General features: G+C 47.0%; 1 pseudogene; it reads right to left on the bottom strand.

Moving 5' to 3' along the window:
• Positions 1–4,989: 4,989 nt before the first annotated feature.
• On the bottom strand, positions 4,990–7,406 carry LOC113925390 (annotated as a pseudogene).
• Between the last annotated feature and the right edge of the window lie 523 nt (positions 7,407–7,929).

Raw genomic sequence — 7,929 nt, 5'->3', positions numbered from 1 at the left:
AGCAGTTCAGTATCATTTCATGATTCTGTGGGTTGACTGGTGATTTCCCCGGCCGTACCTGGACCTGTTCTCAGGTCTGCATTCAGTCAGCTGATGGGCTGGGGCACCAGCCAGGTGTCTCAGTTCTGCTCCCTGTAATCTTTCCACACTTTACAGCTTGTCGATCTCAGTGTAGTTGGACTTTTTACACGGCAGCTGGCTCCCAAGAGAGAGCTGACGCTGCCAACCTCTTAAAATCTGGGTTCACACCTCCCAGAATGTCATTGCTATTACATTCTGACAGGGACAGAAGTTAAAGCAAGTAAAACAAGTTGCAAGGCCAGGCCCGATTCAAGGGGAAAGGAAACCCATTCCACTGTTGCACTTGCTTCGAAGCATCCAAGGTGAGAATGTTGGTGGCCATATTTGCATACGACCAACCACAGCCTGAAAAGCATTTTTTCTTTCTTGTGTAGGTCCTAATGGCCGAGAGAAGTTTACGGCTGTGGTCCTCCAACGTGTTGTCATCATAGAGGTGAACACTTCATTCTTTTAAGACCTTTAAAACCAGACAGGGTCTTTTCCTCCCTGCTACGGTAAGGGAGGCCAAACTTAACCTCCATCTTTTTGGGGTCTCCAGCTGGACCCAAGAGTTAAATAGACTTAAGAATGGTTAACAGGAGAAAAGCATACGCATTTCTTTTTATATGTACCTGGAAGTCTACACACACACACACACACAAACAACAATAACAACAAAAATGAGGACTCAAAGAAGTGGCAAAATATAAATGCTTTTATACCAAGTTGAACAAAGACAGGCAATTATGAAAAAGTAACTAAGTCACATGGGGAAGCTAAAGGGAGATGAGAATTATTTAACACAATCTGTGCGTACAGAATCCTCTCAGCCTCTACTCCCTTGTCCCTGGAGATAAGAATGTTTCTTTCCTCCTGGTACAGAGAGGACATCTCTCATAGCGGAGGGTTTATCTTGCTTTCAGGAGGAAAGGATCCGTCAAGGCACCTTTCTTGGTCCTGCTGCTTTTCAGTGCCTTCAGCTCCAAATAATCCTTACACCAAAGTGGTATATTTAGGGGTGACATAGTCTGCTTCCTTTCAGTAGTATAATTTCTACTTGACACCTGTTTCCAAATCAGATCAGTTTCAACTGTTGCGCAGACCACCCCCTCTCCAGGATGACTGGCACATGCGTTGGAGTTACTTAGCAATCAGTTTGTTTATGCAGGTTGGTCCCCCAGCTGAGGTGGCAAAAGGGAACTGAATTCCGCCCTTGTTCCCCTCACTAAGCCATGTACCCCTGTGTGGGACTGAGTCTTCCATCTGCCTTGGACACAGCACCACAGTGTGCCCATCCCAAGAGGCCTGAGCATCTGGGGCTTGTCACCAGGACTCGTCAGCAAGCCATAGTGGCTTGCTACTTTCACCATGTTGAAACGCTGGATGACCTACTAGCCTTTTTCTTAAACCTGCCAACCCCCAACCCCCCTGCCTTTTTTTTCAATTTGGTAGTTTTTCTCTCCAATCTTTTGCTAAATGTTATTGATTGATTAGAGTAGCTCTTTCAACACATTCTTTGTGATACTGAATTGTTCCTCTGGGCCCATGAACAATGTCTTCTGTGCATGTGATTTTCTTACATGTTTTCTGTTGTTTCCATTGTGATCGTGTGTTTCTTCAAATGAGCGTTTTAACAACCTTATTGTTTTTGCTTTTATTGGAGGTAATGGAATAAAGAATGCTCATAAAAGGACCTACGTACTAAATGTAAATATAATAAACACACACTAGACTAACGGCTAATGCCAGGGGCAAAACCATACAGTTTTGCTATATTCAGACTAAAATGACAGGGCATAACTGTTACCGCCCTCTGCTGGTTCATGTTTTTGCTCTAAAAATAGATTTGCTCCCATCTGGGACAGCTTGCAAGTTCCAAGTTGAAGTATCAGAGTTTCCGAATGTAACTAGAAAGAACAGTCAGTCTTTGGGAGACTCCGTGGAGTATGATTCACTGTTTTACAAGCGCCAATTGTCTGCTTTTACAGTGCTTAAGTGCTCACACAGTTAATTTTTAAAGTAATTGTGTTTTTGTAAAAATAGCATTTTATGAGTTGAATGAGTCTTGAAAAACCTTAGTTAACATAGTTAAGCCATCCCAGTCGAATGATAATCTATCCTTTTTTTTTTTTTTTGAGAAAAAAGATTCTCCAGCAGTTACAGCAAATAATTTTTGGATTAAGTTTCAATGTGAAGACACTTTCCCTAGTTCTATTTATTTCTATTTTGATGCTACTACAAAGTGAGCTCATTCTCTCTCCTCATTTCGAGTACCACTCAGCCGGTATTGGCTCTAAAAGAGCCTTTCCACGTAGCTCTGGTCTAACACGGCTGCTGGGCTCGCAGCTCCCATGGGAGACATTGCCCTTTCTCCCTTGGGGACCCGCTGGGCCCGGCACCTATTTCTGCTGCATGGAAGTCACCCTAGTGAGTGTCCTGGCGCCTCATCTTGCTCACAGGGAGGCTCCACCGAGGTCTGTCTTTTCTGAATCATCATTGCACCTGTCTGAGTGGCTTAGTACGTGCTTAATAAATAGTCCTTGGAGAAAATTAAGTGTCCCTGACTATTCCTCAGAGCCTGGTTCACCACCACCTGCACCTCCATTTCCTGGCTCCGGTTCAGGTCTTTTCTGGGCTCTCCAACAACTCTGTGAAAGTAGAGGAAGTCAAATTGTTTATTTTGATGAGGATTGCTATTTTTAATTTGATCAGTGTCACTTCCCAAATGAGGGTGGCCCGTGGCTGCTCCTTTTAACTCTCTTTCCACTGAAACGGCAACTTTTAAAGGCTGGTGGAGAAATAGCACCTCCCATGTTTCCAGCGAGAAGCCAGGGAGGTAGCGGGGGGGGGGGGGGAGAGGGGTGACTGCGGGGTCAGACGCGCTGTCTCCGCCTCTTCCTGCTGTGTGGCTCTGGAGGTCCTTCACACGTGGGCTCCACTTCCTTGCCTTTCGGTGAGAATCTGGATGGGATGACTTCTCAGCTTTCAGCCAAGTCTAAGGACCTCTGATTCTACTGAGGTTTTATCATATGGAAGAGCCGTGACTTGAGTCTTTCTCTGTCTTCGGACTCCTGGTCCAGGGATCTTCCCATGGCCCCAGTTAGTTTCTCCTTCTTCCGAGCTTTCTGGAGCCTCTTCCAATTAGAAGGAAATTAGCTTGGAAAGCCTGGTGCTAGAGTGTTAACTTAAAGGCACTTTCTACTAGGATTCCATTCTCTTTTTCTTGATGTTTGATAGCCGTGCTTGCTTATAGCCAATGTTCCTTTTTCCATCTTACGTTTCTCCTCTTTCCGCAGGACTCTGCTTGGCCTCTGGTTTAACTGAATTCTGTTTCTGCTACCTTCCCGAAGTGCTAAATTTCCCTTGAATCAAAAGCTTGTGAATATATCTTCCACAAACTTCATGAATATTTCACTCCGATTCATCATCTGAGTCACTGGTGAAAATCTAATACAGTAACAGAATAAGTGAAATAAAGCTTCCTGAAAATAGTTTCCTCGTGTCACTCGCCCATGAAAAGCCTACCTTCCATCTTCCCCTGAACTCTTCTTCATATGTTTCATCCCAGCAGCTGTGCAAAGGCCCAATGGTCAAGGAGAGAGGCCTGCATTCAGGAGTTGCTGGTTGTTGAGAAAGGTGGGGAAGGCAGTAAGATGTGAAATTATGGCAGTAAGCAGAAAAGGCACTTTTACAAAGGGGCTTGCATCAACATTGAAGTGTAGGTACCTGTACAAGGTCAACATGAGGATGTCTGGGAGGCGTTGTTCTGAGGGTGGAGGATTCTACAGAGACATCCTGGAAGAATCATGAACATAAGGATGGTAGCTGTTACCATGGGATCTCACTGGAAGGCTAGGTAAAAAGAGACAAAGATTCAGAACAGAACCCTAAACACCTCTGACTTTTATAGGATGGACAGAGTATGAGAAGCCCACAACAGAAACCTGACTAGGAGAGTAAAAGGGCATAACTGTATTCAACATTCATTCATTCATTCATTTCCTCAATGAAAACATGCAGCACACTATTTTAGGACCTGGGAATTCAGCAAGGATAAGAGAAACATGCCTGTTTTCCTCAAGTTTGAATTCTAGAGGAGAGATGAACGTTAAACATATAATTGCCCATTGACTCAATTACTCTTTGGATAAGTATTATAAAGGGGCATAGAGCTTGCATGAGAGAAGATGGCAGGGCAACTGGACCCATTCCAGGGGATTCGGGAAGGTTCTTCCCAATAGGTGAAGTTTGACCTGACTTCTGAAGGCTGAGTGGGCATTAGCTAGGTAAAGGGACAGTGAGGTCACCTCAGGCAGACGAAACTATGTGTGGACAGGACAAGAGAGAATCAAACATTCAAAGGATAGAAAGACTGGTATGGTTGAAAGGCAGAGCTATGGGGGGACAGAGCCTTGATAAAAGCCTGAGTGACTTAGAGCACACAGGCTAGGGGATTGTTCTCTTTATCCTACAGGAAGTGGGATGTCTTCCCCTCCCCCCCGCCCCATGTCTACAGTAACTTTATTTATTTATTTATTTATTTATTTAAAGATTTTATTTACATATTTGAGAGAGAGAGACCATGAGGGGGGAAGCAGAGGGAGAGGGAGAAGCAGACTCCCCGCTGAGCAGGGAGCCCGATGTGGGACTCAATCCCAGGACTCTGAGATCATGACCTGAGCCGAAGGCAGATGCCCAACGTACTGAGCCACTAGGCGCCCCTACAGTAACTGTCTTTCTTGTACATGTACACTCTTTTGGAACAGCTAGAGGTAAGGATGAGCAGGAATTTGGGTTTTGAGCCACAAAGTTTCAGACACCCGCCACAGATGCCTCTGCCCTGTTTCACGACACGTTCTTTTCTGAGAAACACATTCAATGGTCGAGCATTAAGTCCTGTGGTTGAAAGAAATGACCTGCTCGCCACCATCAGCCCTCCTTCCTCCATATGACCCTCACAGCCGTGGGGTCTGGAGGCAGGAAGGTTGTGTCTGTTTCCTCTCCGCAGGGCAATTCCTGGGGGACCTGGTGAATGGCATGGACAAGGTGGCCCATGTTGCCCGAGGTGACCCCTGCCACAGAGAGGCAGCCCTCCTTTGTCATGCCGATGGAGAACTCCTTGGTCAGCCTCTCCACCTGCTCGGGCGTTAGTGCTGTGAAACAGAACATGCCATCTGGTCAGTCATGTGCTGTCAGCCGTGGGAAGAGCCCTCCTTCTTGAGGCCGGAGACCAGCTGAGTCCGCATGCCCACGATGCAGCCGGCCACACCTTGTACGGCCTGCCGCCATTGATTCTCAGGTCAGGGCCGGTCAGGATGGTCGAGGCGATCCATGCCCCATTAATTAGAGGGTTAGAATACACAGGACAGATCAAGACCTTCAACTGTGACTCCACCCTTTTGGCTTCAGCGTCTCTGCAGAGCACAGGGAGGGCTCCCACATGCCCACCCATGTTCTTGGCACAGGATTGGCAGAGAGCAACATGAATGCGCTGGTCGATGAAGTGGCATACAGCCCACCATCCTTGTTACCATCACCACAGGCAAAGCCTTGGGTGACCGTGTCAGAGAATGCGAAGAGCTTGTTTGTCTTCACCACTGTTGCTATTTCTTTCCCCCGCCTAGGGCGAGGGCCCGCTCCCGTGGAACTGTGGGCACAGGTATGCAAGAGGAGAACGCTTTGCTGTGGCATTTTGGAAATGTCCTCTATAGCGCCTGTGAAGTCAAAGCCGCACATCCTGGGGTCATAGTATCCATAACCGTGTAGCTGCATACCGGCATCCCTGAAGATGGGTGTGTGCTTTCTGCAGGGTGTTTTGGGCAGAAAGACATCTCGGCTGGACTCTCAAAATCTTTGCAGAAAATCGACTCCAATCCTCAAGGCCCTGGTTCCAGAAAGGTGTGCAGGGTGACATACCGGCTGCGTTCAACACTTGGTTGTTCTCACCCGGGGCTAGTTCTGCAGGTGCCTTCAAAAAATTCAGCAAGTCCTGCAATGGGCAGGTATTCTTTGTCCAAATTTTTTGCAGCGATCTGGGCCTCTGCCTTCTGGACACGAGGAGCACATAAAGCTTTTCATTATCATCCCAGTAGGCACCAACTCCCAGATGCCTCTTTTTGCCATTGGTGTTTCTCTTAAAGGCTTCTGGGGCTCCTGGGATGGGATCTGGGGCCCCATCTCCACATGGGTCCACCAGGAGCTGGCTCTGGCAGAAGCCGCAACAGCAAGGTCTGGGTGGAAGGTGGCAGCGACCCCGGGCGGGATTCGACCAGGATGCGGCAGGACAGTGGCGGGTGGTGGGGGGGGGGTGGGGAGGGGAGGGGAGGGAAAGCCGTGGGGAGCTACAGGGCAGAGCAGAGGGCCGCAAGTGGGACGTCTTCAAGCAGGAGAATAACGTCATCATATTCCGACTTTAAAAGGTTAGTGTGGTTGTGGTGTTTCTTTCCCACAGAAGCTGTATGTTCTCCCTCTTTCTGAACACCTCAGGGTACCTATCATAGACTATGAGTATGTGCTGAATAGACACATGATGATGATGAAGGAGTGGAGAAACAGCAGGCCCCAAACTGGCCTTGGGCAGACAACGTTCCTACACTTCCTCTGTGTTCCTAACAGCCTTAAAGTTCCTTAAGCACTTTTCTTCTTCAGCCAATATTGGTTGAAGGGAATTCCATCTGTAGAAATATGCTTCATCATCTGCACTTTGTTAAAATAAACTCATTTCTTTCTGTTCATGGTCTGCATAGAAATCAAATAGACTCAATGATCAGCTTCCTTCCTCTGTTGAACAATCATTTATCGAGCACCTGCTAGGTTCTAGGCACTGTACTTGCCTTTATAAGGAGTCTAGATCACCACCACCAAAAACCAAATCACTTCAATACCAAGGGATGGTTATATTTTATCAAAAGTTCACATGGAGTAGTTATTTGGGGGGTACTCTTAGTAAGAAATAAATTACAAATGACAGTTAAGTTTTCAAACCAGTCCAGAAAATCTTATGTAACTTCCTGGTAGTAACAAAAGAATGAGCTCAAGTCCCTTCTCTGTGTGTGTGTATGTGTGTATGTGTGTTTGTCTGTCTGTCTTGATGGTAAAGTTGCACAATGCTTCTTTTCTACATATGAATTTCTAGCTAAAATTCTGAAATAGACGAGGTTCACCTCTGGTTTCCTTCCATTTCCCTTCTACACTCTGTCACAGTGGCAGTTTCCCTATAGACCTGCAGGCCCCCCACCTTCTCCGGCAGCCTGGCCTTGGACTAGCCCCCTGCCTACGGGCAGCTCTGCACTCAGGCCCAGCCTATCCACTGGAGATGTCCTGTCTGTTTGGACATATGCCCTCATGTCAACTGGTGTGAAAACCAAATACATGGCTGGGTGGAGGTGGGCTTAGAGAAAAGGGAGCGCAGAGGACTAAGGGATTTACAGTGTGCAGGGAAGACAGACGGTCAAACAACTACCTAATTATAATTGGGATAAGGATAAGAAATTTAAGGTGCTATGAAAGCATATAGGACAATGATCAGCCAAGCCTGGGATGAGGAAACCCTCACTGAGAAAATGGCGTTTAAGGTGACTCATTAAGCATGAATAGGAGTCTGTGTAACGTAGAGAAGTCCTATTCTTCGAGCTCCTCTTTTGTTCTCACCTATATCCCCGGTTCTCCCATAAATGTCTTGGTCTCCAAGAGCACCATCCTTACCAGGTCAAGCCCAGGACAAGTACATTGACAAGGTGTCAGCTACCGTGGATCGGGAGCCCGGGGGGGGGGGCAGCGGCGGGGAATCAAAGCCCTCTGCAGGCATGTCCTCGGCCTATACCCTTCTGACTCCGATTAAGTGTGTGACCCAGGGACTCTAAACTGTGT

The sequence above is a fragment of the Zalophus californianus genome, chromosome 2 (assembly GCF_009762305.2).
Source record: "Zalophus californianus isolate mZalCal1 chromosome 2, mZalCal1.pri.v2, whole genome shotgun sequence".
Lineage (NCBI taxonomy): Eukaryota > Metazoa > Chordata > Mammalia > Carnivora > Otariidae > Zalophus > Zalophus californianus.
Note: the sequence above shows the minus strand (reverse complement) of the source record. Positions and strands in the feature narration are given on the sequence as shown.